Raw genomic sequence first — 17,383 nt, 5'->3', positions numbered from 1 at the left:
AATCTCTATTTAAATGTTAATAAAACAGAAGTTACCCCAAAACTATTTGTATCTTTCTATCTTCCTGTTTGTATATATGGGTGCTCATTATTTATAAAATGTTTTTCCTATTGAATGTAAACTGACCTTTCTGGCATACTAAGGTTTTATAAAATGCAAGTGAATTCATGTTGAATTATCTTGCCACTTGTAGTTACTAGTAAAGAGGCCTCTTAGTTAAGTATCTTTATACTAAATATTTAATAGCAGTATCATTAAAATTTTTAAGAGAATTAATTTTAATATGACATCTATGCACACAATTTTATCATTTATATTTATCTCTACATATTGAAACCTTTCATTTTTTTTTATTTTTTCTAGTTTTCAACATTCTAAAGTTTTAGGAAAAAATACCACATATACCACATAGCATTTAGTCAAGTTAACGGATGCTCTTATTAAAAATAACGTCATTCCTCTGAGTTTTTTACTGCATTCTGTTTCAAAGCAGAAAACTTTCTTGTGTCAAAACAGTAAGCATTTACCTACCTTTGCCACCCATCAGAAAATAAATATCATCTTAAGTTTGACGTAAGTCACATGTGAAGGTTACAGGAAAAAGACAAAGTTTATCAAGTTTTCCTACCAGATCTCTGAAATTAGAGACACATTTGAGCCAAGATTCAGTCGTGTTTCCAACACACACAGCACATTCTGTGCTGCTGGACACGCAAACATGATCTGTCAACAAACCTAAAAAAAGACTGCGAAACCCTGGACAATGCCGAATCATATGACAGAAACTACTTAGTTTAATACAAGAAGGAGGAGGGAGCCCTGGCTGAAACAGAAGAATAAAGTTAAGTAACTTACCATCTATATTGCTTTTACAAACCAGCAATCACCTGAATCTATACTTCAGTGTTATTCAATTACTAAATGATGAAAATTTCAGTTTTCGTTTCACTTCTCTTCAGTTGAAAACAAAAAAGCCAGATTTAGAATTTTGTAGTTTTCTATAATCTCATCCTTTTTTAACAAACTGACACAGTTCCCCACATCTAATTTCCAGGAGTACTGTGCTCTGAGCTCCGCAAGGACTCTCACTGGACGAGACCGCCTTAGCAAGCCACTGTCTTCCCTCCTCTTCTGCCTCACCAGCTCTCCTGATCTCACCGGGTCTCTTCAGTTTGCTTTCTCTTTCTACAATATTTTATTTTCAGCTTTTTTCCCTCTAGATCATTTATATCAAAATATGGGAAAAACTGTTTTCCAAAATAACCCTGAAGATCACGGTAGTCTGACATTGAGAAAAATTAGATAAATAAGAGGGAGTATAAGATTAATAAGTTTAATGAAGCAAAGGCCTGATTTTAGGCCCAAGTTTGCCACCTACTGCGTGTTAACTTCAAACAAAATACTAAAGTTTGCAGATTTCACTTACGTCCTCGTTTGGAAAATGAGTTAACTATCGTTAACCATGAGAGAAATGCAAAAATCCACAAGAACTAATACTTTTGTGACATGCTACATCACATACACATAACCTGGTGATAAAATTGTGATCACCTTTGTATTTTTAATGAGAAAACAGAGTCCTAGAACAAATAGGTAAACAGATTTGTTCAGAATACAATTTTAGGGAATAATGCCGTCATCAATCTGAGTCAAGCAGTCCTACTCCAGAGGAAGCCCCATCTTCTCACCTTGTCCCTCACTGAGTTGGTATGAAAACCAAGTAAAATTTGTTGTTGAAAATATAGTTTTTTAGCAAATAATACTTTAGGAAGTTATAAAAGTGAACATTATTCAAGGGCTAATTATTTTTCATATGTTCACTGCAAATGAAATTACTGTTTTCTGTTTTAGATTTTTTTTTCTAATCTCATACAGAGAGAATATATGATCACTTACAAATATTTGGTGCTCTTCCATTTAAGTGACATATACACACAACTGTCCTGTTGAATCTGGGAGTTCTTATGTGATTTGTGTTCATAATTAAATGTGAGAAAGCCACCTAAACTGTTAAAGGCATAGGTCAAAATGATATTTTCTTTACTACTCTAAAGAGACTAAAAAGAATCCCTTTGATGATCTTAAATGAGGATAAAAAGTAAGTTTGAGTCTTATGTCACAAATTTTGTGACAAAAGCTTAATGTGTCTCCACTGGTTAATAGAAATATTTGGCTCCTGTAAGTTCCTTGATACATAACAGGTTCTTAAAACATTTCCTTTCCCATGAAATATGGAATGACAAGTTTAGAATAAGTTATAGTATCAGGAAACATTAACAATGAAATAAAATATTGTAATACAACAATTCAGTGATTTTTTTCAGACTCATAAAGAACCAGTAAAAACCTTCCTCCCCTTTCTACTGTGGTCCTACAGGTGGATGAGGGACATTTATGAATGCTAAGCAAGCATGCCAGTATTGAGATACAGTCCAACCTCAAGTTTCCAAAAATTTGTAAAAGGATTTTCCCCATTAATAAAACTGTCATCAACACATTGTTCTTTCCTTTCCTTTTTTTTATTTTTAAATTTTATTTTGTAGTTACTTAGAGTCACTTATCTGTATTTAGTCTAATTTAGTTATTGGGGAAGATGAGATATAAAAACGAGACAGGTGGCATAAGCTTAAATAAACACTTTTAAAATTAATATATTTTACATGTAAATGTTTGAAAAATAATTACAGGATACCTTTTGAACTATTCTAATTGTTAGTACCATTCATACTTATTTAAACTTGAATAATTATTGAAAAGACAAGTGATTGAATAGGAAAATATTCTAGCAATGTGTGATAAAAATAATGAGCATATGTGAGCACTATGTGTTAAATAAGAAAGAAAAAACTAAAAATTAAGTAGCTACAAAAATGATCAAGCATATTTTAATAGGAAGCCAGAGGGTCAAAAGATGCTAATGGTGCCAGAAATTTGAAATATTCAAATTAAAACCAAAATATTCATTTTTTTTCTAGTAGAAAGGACAAAATTAGAGAAAATACAACATCAATTTTTGGTTAGAGTGGAAAAAATGGCTCTATGATCTACGATAATGATGACAGAAGAATACAAATTGCAACTTTTATAAGGGAAAAATTTCTTATTACAGTTCAAAAGATGCTGTAAATTCCACTTATGTTTATGTAGCCTGCAGAATGTCTCATCTATGCATACAGGGAGACATGTACACAGCTGTTTATTAAAACCTTCCTTAGAAAAACAACATCTCTACAAATAAATGTCTATTGTATGAAAAAACATTTGCTAAATGAGAGAATTATATAGTCTTAGTGAAATTAACATGGTAAAATACTGTGCTATTCTATTCCTTTAGAAAACTTATTTTCTATAGACAACTGTGAATATAACATACACAATTATGTAAACGTTCATTTGGTCAAGTTAACTAAATTTGATCAAATCTTATTTTAATAATTACTTGTGTTAGTGCTTTAAATATCTAAATTTGATTATAGATTCCCTAATTTCTTAATATTCTTAAAGCTTTTTTCCCTTGATCTATTTTAAACATAAAAGGAGGGGGGAGATATTTTGAAATTGTTTATTTTCTAGTCAGAGATTCAAACACTTTAAATAATAAAAGATTTACCTTGGATAGTCCTTTGACCTTAAATTTATTTTATGCAGTATGCACAAAGCTACATTAACTTTTCTTTTGGTCAGTTTGCATAGAGCAGTTTTTCTAGTATTTTACTTTATCAAATTCTGTTTCTGTTTTTGGAATCATACCTGAAGAGGCTCATGTTTTGAACATAAACAATTTGCACTGGATTGAACTATTAGTATATATTTGTATTTAAATCTACATTCTTACTGCTTTATTAATTCTTCTTTTTAAATTCTTCCCTACTTACACACTGTTTTTGATTAATCTAATATTCTCCCTTTAACACAGTAGAAACCATGCACTCTTCTTCTATTCTATTAATGGGAACTAAATCATGCCAATTTTCGAAGTCCGAAAAAATTACTGATCTGCTTGCCAGAGAAAGTAAAGTAACCTTAGGATAGAAGAGAAAGATTTACTCTAAGTTTATAGTCACTTAGCAATCATTTGTCGTACTTTAAGTCAGTCTCTCGCTCTCGCTCTCACTCTCATATTTATTTTAAATTTTTTGAGATGTTTCCTTGTAGTCCCAGCTGGCCTTGCCCCACAGAGATTAGGCCTCCTGGGAATAAAGCGTGTACCAACAAACCCTGCCTTAATTCTTACATGTTGAATTCTGGAAGTGCTTTTCTTTGGAAACTGGGGAATTAATGTAATTTGCCTATAGGCATGTCACTCTACTTTCCATTTCATATATCAAATATCTCAGAAAACCTACATAGAATCACTCAGGATATTTAAAATATTTTCTTTATAATTTCCTTTGGTGATTATCTAATATGGACAAGTTTTGTTACTTGATAGTATAAAAGTGACCTGGTTTTACTTTTAATATTATTTTATATAAAGAGCATTATAGAAATCATTTTCTTTCAGGATTTTGAAGAAATTCTGAAGATATACTTCTTCCACTGTAATTTATAGACATTTCATGAGTGAATTTTTTTCCGTTACTACCTTAAAATATTTTGTGTTTATTACTAGATACCTTCTCAGACTGTGTCAAATATATGCATTTCTAATTTATTTTTCTTCTTTGAGAATCAGGTTTGAAATATTTATCAGTAAAAGCAAACTTTAATTTACAATACTCATCTGTGAGTATTGTGTTTTAGTGTTGTATGAGTGTTGTGTTATATGAGTATTGTGTATGGTGAAGATTACAATGCTTTTCATTAGTTTTTTGTTTATTTGGGGTGGTTTTTCTCCTTTTCTGTGGAGAAAAAAAGTATAAAAAAGTAATCACTGAGACCAAAAAGTCTGTAAATTCCCTTCCCATAAGTTAAATTTTCAAAGTTTACACTCAAACTCAATTTTGAAAAATTACTTTAAATAGATGTGAAGAGCAGGCTGTGCCTTGCTCTGTGATTCACTCTGTTGAATAAAACAGCGACGTTCAAGCTGTGTCTTTCCCTGACTGAGTCCATTTTATAAACCGACATTTGCCACAAAGTACTCCATTTTGAGTGTTAATGCACTGTTTGTACAAGGAAACAATCAGCATCTGCCGGCATGCCACAGGCCACAAACTGATGAATAATTTATTAATGCCAATAAAAAGTCCACTTGTGGATATTTTAAATAACAAAAGGAATAGAACACTCATGAGCTGATCAATTACACCAGCTCTAAACCCCTAATTTAAGACTATAAACAAAGAAACTCAAAGAAGATGGCACAGCATGCTGAACCATCATTCTATCATTCTTTCAGAGAAATTTCTCAGAAAATTAGCAAGAGGATTTTCAACTGTCCTCAGATTTTAGTTCAAGCGTAAACTCTCCTGCCAAATGCACAGTCCACTTCAGGATGACACTCTAAGCTGACACTCAGAACTGCCTGCCATGTGAACCTGTGCCTGACTGCTCTGTGCCTTGTGCTGGGTTCCTGAATCCTATATTTCTGCAACTAGTATTAAGTTTCTTCATCAGTATTTGACCTCTAACTTTGCTTTCAGTACTGACACTTTGCATCCTATGGCCTCTTCATCCCTTTATTACCTGGTCTGTAATCCACATGTCATAGTGTGAACTAAAATGTATGACCTGTTTTTCATTTATCAATCAAACTATGAAGGAAATATAGAACTATGATTGTCATGCTCAAATTAACCAAGCTAACTCAAAAATATTTTTGGTGACTTAAAGGTGATGGATGAATCTGATGAAATTTTGAAATTTCTTCCCATTCAATAAATTTTGACATAGATGTAAGACTCAAATGTGTATGTCTACATTACTTGCAAAATATACAAATGACAATTGTGGTAGTTAACGTGATTGCACTGGAATTGAGTAGCTTTAACACTAGAAAATATTTGAAATTATAATGACTTTTTTAAACAAACTACTTCATGATATAGACAAATTCCAATAGAGATTTGTAGTCAGAGAGGAAAAGTTCACTTGTCTAACCCAATGCCTGCCTTGCACTGCAGTGTAACACTATAGTTTTCATGGTCATACTGGAAAGAGGTCTAAATCTAAAAAACAAAGATCAAGTCTCACATTGAATAGCTTGGAAGTCATATTGCTTACATAGTAAAGGACTTCATTCTCATGGAGAACTGACTAGTAAAAGATACATACAAAGGAGCAGAAAGAAGAGAAGCAAACACCAGATCACACACCTAGGATACGTTCCTGGAAAAGCCTTGTGTTCATCCTTATCCGTCTGCACGATTATTTTAACCATATTGCAGGTTTCCATTTTCTTGGTGTTGCTGTTATTATTTTTTCTAACTATTTGTTTTGGGAGGTAATGTGGATAGTCAGAAAAGTATTTTTAGTTTGTTTTCATGCCCAGCCAAATAGTTCCTTAGTATAGTACAATTCCACTCCAACAGCATCCAATGCCTTCCACAAACAATCAAGGAATTCCATAGAATTGAACAAATTAACACATAGTCATAGTCATAGTATGAAATACAAACTCAGCTGCAGTGACAAAATATCATGAAGACGCACACATGAAATAGAAACTCTTTCAGCTAACTAGCATGTCCTTCAAAGCCTACATACATACCATACACAGGCTTCCAGTACAATTGGAATCTTCTGACCTGAATCAAGAATGGCTGCTATCCCCTGAGCAGTACAATTTATGCTCATCAAGAAAAAACATTGCTCTTATTTTTGGCCATTACATTCAGAGTCTGTTCCCACAACACTTGGACCGGTAATCTCTGTAATGCATCATGTAGAGAAAATAATGTGTTTTTCCTCTGGATAAACAACCATTGGGTTTCTGCTATCAAGAGTCACAGGGAAGGCTGTAGAGAACACACTTTGCCCTCGACTTAGTTGTTCAATGTTGAATAGAATAGCAGCTTTCAGGTTGCATCTTATCCTGAGTTTTCCATTTCATGAAGCCGCAAGCTGTCATGCATTACTCTGTTGTGAATTCAGTGACCAAGGTAGAATGACTCTCATCATGCTTAAACAAGTAAACAGCCATTGTCTGCCAGCACAGCACATGGCAGAGACATTGGCTGGATGTTCATGATGACTAAAACTTCCATTTATGAAAATGTCAAATTATATTAGAAACATCTGATACATGAGCTGTAACTCTCCCCCATCATAATACAATAAAACTCTATATAAGAAGTAACATGAGAAGATGGTATGGTGGCATTCAGCCGGTCTTTCAGTCACTTCTTGGGAAATTTGCCAGGAAGATGACAAGAGGAAGAACATCTGACTATCTCCGGGATTCAACTCAAGCATGCCTTCTTCTCTTAGGCATGCATGGTCCACTTCAAGATGATACTCCAAGCTGACACTCAAAGTAGCCTGCCATGTGGGCAGGTGACTGATTGTTCTGTGCCTTGGCATCTCTGTGGCTAAGCTTCTTAATCCCTTATCCGGTCTCCAGCACCAATCCCCCTGTATCACTGCACTGCCTGTGGCTTCAGTTCTGCTTCTAGTCTATGACTTCTTCTGAACCTTTCTTAGCTGTTCTACAACATATATATATAATATATATAATATGATATATAATATGGTAACATATGTAACATATATATCATTATGTGAACTATAGTGTAAAATCTGAGTGTTACTGACTTTAGTCATTAAAATGTGAATGAAATAAGGACTTGTGATTACATGGTCATTATTACCAAGCTACTCAAGTATACTAGGAAACTTGTAGCTGGTGAAGCTGAGCTGTAGTTTGTATTCAATTAATGGTGAAACAATAGATTCAAACATATTCACTTATGTTAATATCACTCCTTCTTAGAGTGAGGTTTTCAGGGTTCAATTAATCAAAGAATGTATCTAATAAATAATCAGACTACTGGCATACTATTTGAAGTTTTATATATATATATGTATTTATTTTAATAAATTAACCCACTTGGTATTATAGATAAAATGTCTTTGAACTGCACTGCAAGATTACCTTATTTCATCCTGCCTGGCTTCAGGAATGGAAAGTTAGAAGCACTTCTTATAAATGGAAATCAAGAGTTGAAGTTTAAGAAAGCCTGTAAACCACACTTCCTCCAGGGTAACGGGCCTTATACCAGAAAAAAAAAAAAATTCTTAACAAAAGAAAGCACAAAATAAACCAAATCTCAAATCACAAATCAAAGATAAGATCATCTGAATGTAAAGCTGGTTGAAGAGTTATGCTATACTGAGGAATTAATGGAAAGACCATTATAACAAGAAAGTGCACATACAACATGACTCAGTGTACCTGCAACAAGTGAAATACAGAATATTTCATTAATAGGTAAATCATGATATCCAAAATTCTCACTCAGAAATGCAATTCCAACTTCCCAGAACATGCTTGACGTACTACAACCATTTGAACTATCATCATAATATCCAGATCACTATATAACATTCATGACAAAATAACTTTCAAATCACGGCATTTCACAAATCAGAAAAATAATCTCACATTTAATATTCTAGAACACTAAACCAACCAAAAGCATCTCTAAAAATCTACATACTAAGCCAAAATTATAATCTGTAACAGAAAAATACAAAATTCTATAAATAACAAACGTATACAGTAGACAGGAAAATATTGGAAGACAGCTCCAGAAATGTAATCCACAGAACAGAAAGAGCTTTGTGACAAGGCATACATTCTCTTTAAGAAATCTCCAAGGAAACATATAAAATTATACAATGGGAAGCACAAAAATATTTTTCTCAAAAACTGGAAGTGTGCCAGGTCAAAAATACCTTCATAGAACATGAGCGGTAGAACTTATTGACAGCTAGCAGTAGAAATTCAATAAAATAGAGACTCATACACACTAAAAGAGCACCATTTTATATATGAAGTTACAGTAAATAAGCAAGGAAGTCACACATGAATTGCGATCATTCATTTATCATACATTGAGGATATTAGTTCAACCACAGATTACTTCTCCACAAATATAGTCTCTACTAACATATGTTAATATATAAATCTTTGAGTGAATAATATATCAGAAGTAAAATACAAAAATATTGGCTCAAATGTTCAAATTATCATAAACTCAGAATATTGTAGGTAAATATTACTATCAAAATGTATGGAAAAATCTTGAATAGAGTCTCACCATGCCATGGATCTTAGAACTGATCACTATGAGGCACACGAGAAATCAAATTAAGGGAGAACAATTTGGTTTATCTCACTTATTTCAGTTCATGATTGACTAGCTCCATGGCTCTAAACCCAAAAGTGAGGCAGAATATCATGGCAGCAAGGTCATGTAATAGAGTCAGCTATTCACCTTGTAGTTATCAGAAGTAAGAGAAAGGCAAGTATGGATCATCTATTGACCATGTCAAAAATGTCGACAGTGTGACTGTACTCATGAGGTTTGGGAAGGAAATGAGACCTTGTGGAACTACAGGAAATTGATGCTATATTGCATTAAAGAATTTGTTTCCCGTGCCCTGAGAATTTGTAGTAGGCTGAATTTAAAGCTAAGAAATGAATGAACACGAAAGTAAAACTTCCAATGCAGCCCAGCACTCAAGTATTAACATAGGTTTTTCCAAATGCTTTTAGCCAGAATTACAATGACAACAATGAGCAAAAAGCAGAGCAGAAGGATTTTAATAACTTTCAATTTGGTCTGGAAAGAAAGGAGTTTATAGCTGGGGTCAGTGGCGCTGTAGTGACCGAAGAAATGAGCACCATGAAAAAGAAGCCAAATACTTCACCCTGGAGCAATAGGAAAATATTCCTTAAGGGTATCCCAAGAATGGCCAGTCCACATCCATTGCAAGCTAAGTATGTAAAGGCATAGAATCGTTTGAAATACATTGACTTTAGAAGCAGTCTCCAAAGTGCCTAACTCAAACATGCACGGTTTCCACATTCAGTCATCCGGACTGTCATACACCACTGAGGCGATGGAAAAGGAGGCACAGACACTGCTCAAGTCGGTGGTAGACGCTGATATTCTCCATAGGGTTTTTCAGATATGGAAACGAAGAACTGTAGCGTTATGGAGATTTCTACCACACTTTTATGGAAGATGTGAGAGACTAGTTGATATACTGAAGATCAAAATCCATGCAGGTAGCCCCATGCGTGGTTCAAAAAATCAATGAGAATTAAGTCAAATCAGAGATGAAAATACTAATAGTTATAAACAGGGAAAATACGGACTGTCTACCAGGGACAGCCACAAGCCGTGAGCAGAGTCATCCTGAAAACAGGTTGTGTGTGCCACGGCTGGCAAGGATAGAGAGAAGGGACTCCCCAAGGCCTGGGAGCTCACATCAGCACAATTGTGGTCAGGATGATGGATGTGAAGAGACAGTATTTAATATTTGCTTATTGGGTTTGGTCCTTGTATTGGTCTCACTTTCCCTTTTATTATAGTCTTTTGAAATTTTTTACCCTGTGGCATTTTATATTGAAAGTGCATAACTTCCTTTTTAAAATTTTACAGGGGCTCTTGAACTTCAAAAGAGACCTGGGACTAGAATTTGAATAAATACTGGTATTATTGGGATTTGGGGGAGCCTTGAAAGTGTGTTAAATGCATTTTGATTAAAGAGATGTCCATGAATCTTTGAGGGCCAGAAGTGAAATAGTAATGGTTTTAATATAAAGGACCCTCCAACAAGTCTTACATAGTGAAGGCTTGGACCCCAGGTTTTGGATATTTTGAAAGGGCATTAGATAATATGGATGCTCACTGCATCGGTGAATTAACTCATTCATGAGTTATTATTGGATGGGACGTCAGAATGCAGGGCATGTTGGAAAATGAAGTCACCAGGGGGATGCCTTTGAGGAATGTTTTGTCCCCAGCCCCGTCCCTCCTGTCTCTTTCTCCTTCCTGGGTATGATGAGATGAGCAGATTTGTTCTGGCTTATGCCCCTTGGCATGGTGTTCTGCCTTCCCATAGACTATAGGTAATGATAAAAACTGACCATGAAATGAAATCTGTCAAACCATGTGACATTAATCCTTCCTCCTATTCATTTTCCCATGTATTTTGCCACAATGAGGGGAACTTACTGACACACTTACTATTGTAAATTATATTATATTATACTACATTCTTAAAACTTGTATCACCAACCGGTGACAGATCACGAATAAAGAATAATGGGTAGTTTCTCTCACTGGGAACCATTTGGGTCACAGCATACATTTTGGAGAATAGGCCTTGCCATACCTGAGGTACTCTATGTTTAGGAGAATAACAGTTTTCAGGTTGTGTTGCCCAGTTCATTTCAGTCTATAAAATAGAAGTTACTTTTCCATGAATTACTATATTTTAACTATAAATGAGATGATTAAATGAGAATATATTTTTTAGTATTACTTAAAACTTTCAATTTTTTATTTTATTTATTTTTATTTTATGTGCAAGAGTGTCCTGCCTGCATGGAAGCCAGAAGAGGAGTACCATATCCTCTGGAACTGCAGTTAAGGACAGTTGTTAGCTTCCATGTGGGTGCTGGTAATTGAGCCCATGTCCTCTAGAAGAGCCGTCAGTTCTCTTAACCGCTGAGCTATCTCTCCAGCTGCCACTTTAAACTTTAGAAACTATACTTTATATACAGAAATACAAGTTACATACTAAACAACACTACAATAGAATTGTTTGGTTGATTTATTTTTAAACAAAAGGAAAAAAAGGAAAATTTTTCAGATTACAACCTCAACTTCCTGGGAAAATGTTTTTAACAATTACTTTTTCTAAGTATTCCCTAACTAATCATGTCTAATTTCTATTGCTTTAATGCTCAATAGAATTAAAATGTAGCTCAACTTTCACAATCACTGCCTCAAAAGAAAACACTTGTTGGATTCTTTTGTTCTTTTTGAGACAGGGTCTCCCTGTAACCCCAGCTGGCCTGAACTCACTATGTAGACCAGGCTGGCCTTGAATTCACAGAGCTCTACCTACCTCTGCCTCCCAAGCGCTGGGATTAAAGGCATGCACTGTTACGCCCACATGTTGGATTCTTTTGGAATGTGAAAGTGGTTCTTACTACTTTAACACACAGAAATGTGGGTTCGTATATTCACCATAAAAAAACTGATGAATTTTAAACTAATAAATAAAATAATTTCATATAATCTTTCATTTTTATGTGTCCTTTTGCTCACATGTGCTCTTTCTTCCCCCAAACAATATTTCCCTATCTAGGTCTCCTTTCTAAAATTTTAGACTTATACTTTCATCTATATATAAGTATGATACACGTCATATATATATACACACACTTTATAGGCTAGGATCAGACTATGAGAGAACATGAATTTTAGTTGTCTTATTTTTCTCTCCCAGTTCTGGTCATCTCCTATCATAGAATACTTTCCAGGTTCATCCATTTTCCTGCAAGTTTTATTATTTCATTCTACTTTATACCCGAATAGTACTCCATTGTATATATGTCATGTTTTCATTACGTATTCATCTACCGATGAACATTTAGGCTGCTTCTATTTCCATGAACAGGGCATCAGTAAACAGGGATGTGCTAAGATGAGAAGCCCTTTGGGTATATGCCCAGGAATGGTATCGCTGGGTCATCTTAAGAAGCCTCCAGACTAATTTCCCCAATGGCTGTATCAATTTGCCCTCCCACAAGCAATGGATGAGGATTCCTGTTTCCCCACATCCTATCTGATATTTGTTGTCAGATTTCTTGCCGATGTCACTCTGACTCTGGTAAAGTTGGTTCTCAAGGTAGTTTTCGTCTGCATTTCCCTGCTGACTGAGAACAAGAAATAACTTTCAAGCATTACTTAGGGAACATTATTAGTATCAAAAACTAGGTGAAGAATACAAATATATAGTAAGCTTCTGCGAAGGGTCAGGTGTCCTATTTTCTGATTTAATCTTAATTTCTACCATGGAAAGCAAACTGAAAAGATTTAAACCCACAAGCTAGACCTTGAAAGAGTTAAAATATATTTAATTGATTTTGTTTTTTGAATAAAACCCTTCTATTGATTTGTATTTGTCTTTTTTTAACTGTAGAGAATGCATGTATATTATATTTTGAGCAAATTCACCCTTTATTCCCACACCTCTGATTCCTCCCCTCTTTTCCAGACCATGACTTTCCCTCCCAAGTTCAGATGCTCTCTCTTTTGCTCTTAATCTTGTGAGGAAAACATAAATATATCTTTGATGTCCTAAGGATCAGGAATGACACAAAAGCAGGGCAAGGTGGTATACGCCTTTAATTCCAGAACTCAGGAGGCTGAGGCAGGCATACTTCTGTAAGGTCAAGGCTAGCCTGGCCTACATAGTGAGTTCCAAGTCTGCTGGAGCTGCAGAAAGACCTTGTCTCAAAGGAAACAAAACAAACAAACAAACAAACAAACAAACTGAAAAGGCTGACACGTACATACGGAATTGGAAAAGATTTGCATTTATTTCCCAAAACAGCTCTCCTAGAGTATGCATTGGAGTGGCTGTCTCAGTTGTGAATATCAGTGCTCTGGTTTCAATTGTCCTGCATCACTGTATAAGGAGAAAGTGAACCTTTATTCCAAAACTCTGCAGTTACTAAAATGTGACATTAATGATGAATTGAGAATTCCATAAAAATACAAAATAGGACTAGGGATGTTGTTCATGGTAGAATTTCTCTTAACATTTATATGGCCTTGAGGTCCATTATCAGCAACACACACACACACACACACACACACACACACACACACGAGAGAGAGAGGAGAGAGGAGAGAGAGAGAGAGAGAGAGAGAGAGAGAGAGAGAGAGAGAGAGAGAGAGAGAGAGAGAGAGAGAGAGAGAGAGAGAGAGAGAGAGAGAGAGAGAGAGAGAGAGAGAGAGAGAGAGAGAGAGAGAGAGAGAGAGAGAGAGAGAGAGAGAGAGAGAGAGAGAGAGAGAGAGAGAGAGAGAGAGAGAGAGAGAGAATATAAAATAGAATATTTGGAGAAAGATGGTACATGCAAAAGGTTACTATATAGTATCATTTAAATCAGGGAATGACATTTAGCACAATGAGATAGTTAATTTCTTGTATTGTGACAGGGGTTCCTCCAAGGGGCGAGGCCTGCTGGGGAGAATGGACTGGGCAGAGTGAACCGCGGGAGGGGCTTCTGGTGCCATCTTGGGACAGGAGCTGGGAGAGGAAACGCTAGTGGGAAATGCGCAGCAGCTGGGTGTACTCAAGGACAGAATGGGCTGACACTTAGGGACCTGGGGCTAGATGGCTGGCCCCTGAGGTGTGAGTGAATGCTGGAAGTGACTATGGGCGGGGCGCAGGTGCCGTCTGATATGACGGGCTCTGAGCTGGCCACTGGAGCTGAGCCGCAGTGCTAGGCACTGAGTGGTCATTCCTTTGTAAGTTACTCCTCTCTCCCCACCTCACAATAATAATGCACATAAAGATGTGTTATATGGTTTGCCTGATAGTACAAAAGACCCAGAGAGAAATCTGGCGACCTAGTCCAAGCAATAACTATAATAAGTGGGAATATATTTAGAGGAAGAAAAAAAAACTTTCAAGAATAACCGAAACTTGATCAGAGACCCACTAATACTCAACATGTAGAAAATAAGAGACCACGGAGTACTAAGACCTAAATGGGATACCCATACTTCAACTTGTCCTCCAGAAATTCAGGAATCATTGTGGAAAAGGGGGGGTTGAAAGACTTTAAGAGACAGAGAAGACTGTGTTGTCTGGACACCATAGTTAGTTGCACATGTGAAGCCACAGCATTTACCACAGCATGCACAAGTCCTGTGCAAACCCAAGTCAGACAGACTGAACATGAATGGGGGAGGCAAACTGGAATCCCCAGACATAGCTGAGAATCTATTGGCAACTGAAGGATCCTGGTAGAGGGAGAGCCATATTCCCTTTCAGGTGTGTATTGGGAAAAAGATAGGCCCTCCCAAGAATCAATAAATCTTCCTAAGAGGATGGAAACTCATCAGCATCTTCCCTATTTGCTCCACAGCAGAGGAGGCCAGAAAACTGTCTGCCATGCAATGCATAATTCAAGAGTCACAAGTATCACTGGACTGAATCATGTAAGAATATATGTTCTTAGAGAGGAAAGAAAAGTTATGGGTTTGTATGGGTCAGAAAATAATTCTTCCCTGATGAAAAAAAGTTCCTCATTTTCTTTCCCATGTTGTACTGTATAAATAAATCACAAGAAAGTCTTGTTTGAAGAAACAGTCCCAAGAGAAGTAAAAAAGGATCACTCTTGGTTTAACTCACTCCAAAGGTGTTTATTTGTTGGTTGTTTTATTTTGTTTTGTTTATGAGGCCCTGCCAAAGTTGATGGCTGCTGGAGGAGGAAGTCTCTTGTTCTGTGGTTGTGCCCACTAACAGGTTCCCAGCCCTACTGAATGACCCCACACCATGCACAATGAACAGCTATGAATCGATTCACTGGGTCTAAAGAACATTAATTCTTTTATTTATTTTCATTTTTTATGTGTATGAGTGTATTGGCTGCATGTACGTAAGTGCACCTGTGTCGTGCAGTGCCTATAGGTGACAGAAGACAGCCTTGGATCCCCTGGAACTGGAGTTACAGACAGTTGTTAGCCATCATGTAGGTGCTGGGATTTGAACCATGTATTCTTCCAGAGCAGCCAGTGCTCTTAACCACTGAGCCACCTCTCCAGCCCGCATTAATGTTGTTAATGTGGAAGGTGGACATGAAGTTAAGAGGAGGATGTGATTAGGAGATCCTGTGGTCATTAGAGGGGAACTGAGAGTTTGATATAATCAACATATTCTGCTTACATGTGAAAATATTTCAGAGAATTAAAAAATTGAATTTAAAGAAATCTATGGAAAGCAAATAAATAATGTAGCAATTAAATATCTCACTTCCCCTTAAACAGGTCCAACTCCACATAAATTCAGTTCAGAATTCAAACAGGGTTTTAAAAAAAAAACTAGCTGGAGAGATGGCTCAGCAGTTAAGAACACTGGCTCTTCTTGCAGAAGACCCGGGTTCAAATGCCAGCACTCACATGTCAGCTAACAGCTGTCCATAACTCCAGTTCCAGGGGATTTGACAGCCTCTTCTGTCCTCCGTGGGCATTGCACAACACGGGTCCACTTACTTACATGCAGGCAATACACACACACACACAGAAAATAAAAATAATAAATAAAATATTTTAAAAAATAACACGAATCCCTCTCAAGTTATTCAACACAGTAGCAAAGAAAATAACATGTCTAAACTTCTTTCATGAAGCCAAAATTATCCTGGTGCTAAAACAAGATAAAGATGACACCAACATGAAAAAAATGTGAACAAAAATATCTCAAATGAACATAAATGCAAAAATCATCAGTACAATTTGGAAGCAGAACTCAAAAACATAAAAATGATGATTCATCAAGGGAAGTTGGATAATTCTAGAGGTACAGGGAAGATCCGGATATGCAAATCAATTAATGTATCACATAAATCGACACAAGAATAGAAATTCCATGATTGTTTTACCTTTTACCTTACATGTATAAGGTGCATTTGATAAAAATCTAACACACTTGGGGCTGAGAGATGGCTCAGCAGTTGCTGCAGAAGACCCATGTATAAGAGACCCTAAGACTTCAGAGGAAAACTGTTAGAACTGACAAACACCTTCATCAGAGATCACGATACAAAATTAACACATGAAAATCTGTGAATTTCTTATATTCCAAAGAAATATAAATGCTGAAAAAAACATACTGAAAAAGAAATCAGGAAACAATACCACTTACAACAGGGTAAAAAATATCATCGTATGAATTTAAGCAAGGAGGTGAAAAAATCTCTATAATGCAAACTTTAATAAAGAAGGATATTGATGAAGACATGAGAATATGGAAATAGCTCTTAAGCTTATGAATTAGAATAATAATATTCTGAAAATGACCACCCTACTGAAAGCAATCTACAAATTCTATGCAATCTCTATCAAAACTGATCACTATTCTTTACAGAAATAGAAAAAATATCTTAACACAATTATGTAAACATGAAGACCACAGAGAGGTAAAGTCCTTTAAGTAATAAGAATAATGCTTGAAGGGTCAGCATGTGTGATATAAAGTTATTCTTCAGAGCAATAGCAATAAAAACAGCTACACAGATCAATGTAAGAAAAGAGAGGACCCAGATATAAGCCCACAAAGATACACACACACACACACACACACACACACACACACACACACACACTTCTACACACATACACACACACACACACATACACACACACACACTTCTACACACATTATTCTTGGTCAAGGGCAAAGAAGG

General features: G+C 35.8%; 1 protein-coding gene across 3 annotated transcripts in view; it reads right to left on the bottom strand.

Annotated features, from left to right (window-relative positions):
• Nucleotides 1–1,087, bottom strand: part of LOC103751580 (alpha-amylase 1) — a 15,469-nt gene extending 14,382 nt beyond the window's left edge. Inside the window, exon 1 of one of the 3 annotated variants that reach the window (XM_029557165.1) lies at nt 856–1,087. The gene's annotated coding sequence lies outside the window, so the exon portion shown is untranslated. Of the gene's footprint in view, nt 1–531; nt 725–855 lie in introns of those variants that run through there. The other 2 variants (XM_029557164.1, XM_008855070.2) reach the window with 2 other exon arrangements.
• Between the last annotated feature and the right edge of the window lie 16,296 nt (nt 1,088–17,383).

This window comes from Nannospalax galili, unplaced genomic scaffold (assembly GCF_000622305.1).
Source record: "Nannospalax galili isolate Female #2095 unplaced genomic scaffold, S.galili_v1.0 scaffold767, whole genome shotgun sequence".
Lineage (NCBI taxonomy): Eukaryota > Metazoa > Chordata > Mammalia > Rodentia > Spalacidae > Nannospalax > Nannospalax galili.
The sequence above is the reverse complement of the archived record's forward strand: the minus strand, read 5'-3'. Positions and strand labels throughout refer to the sequence as shown.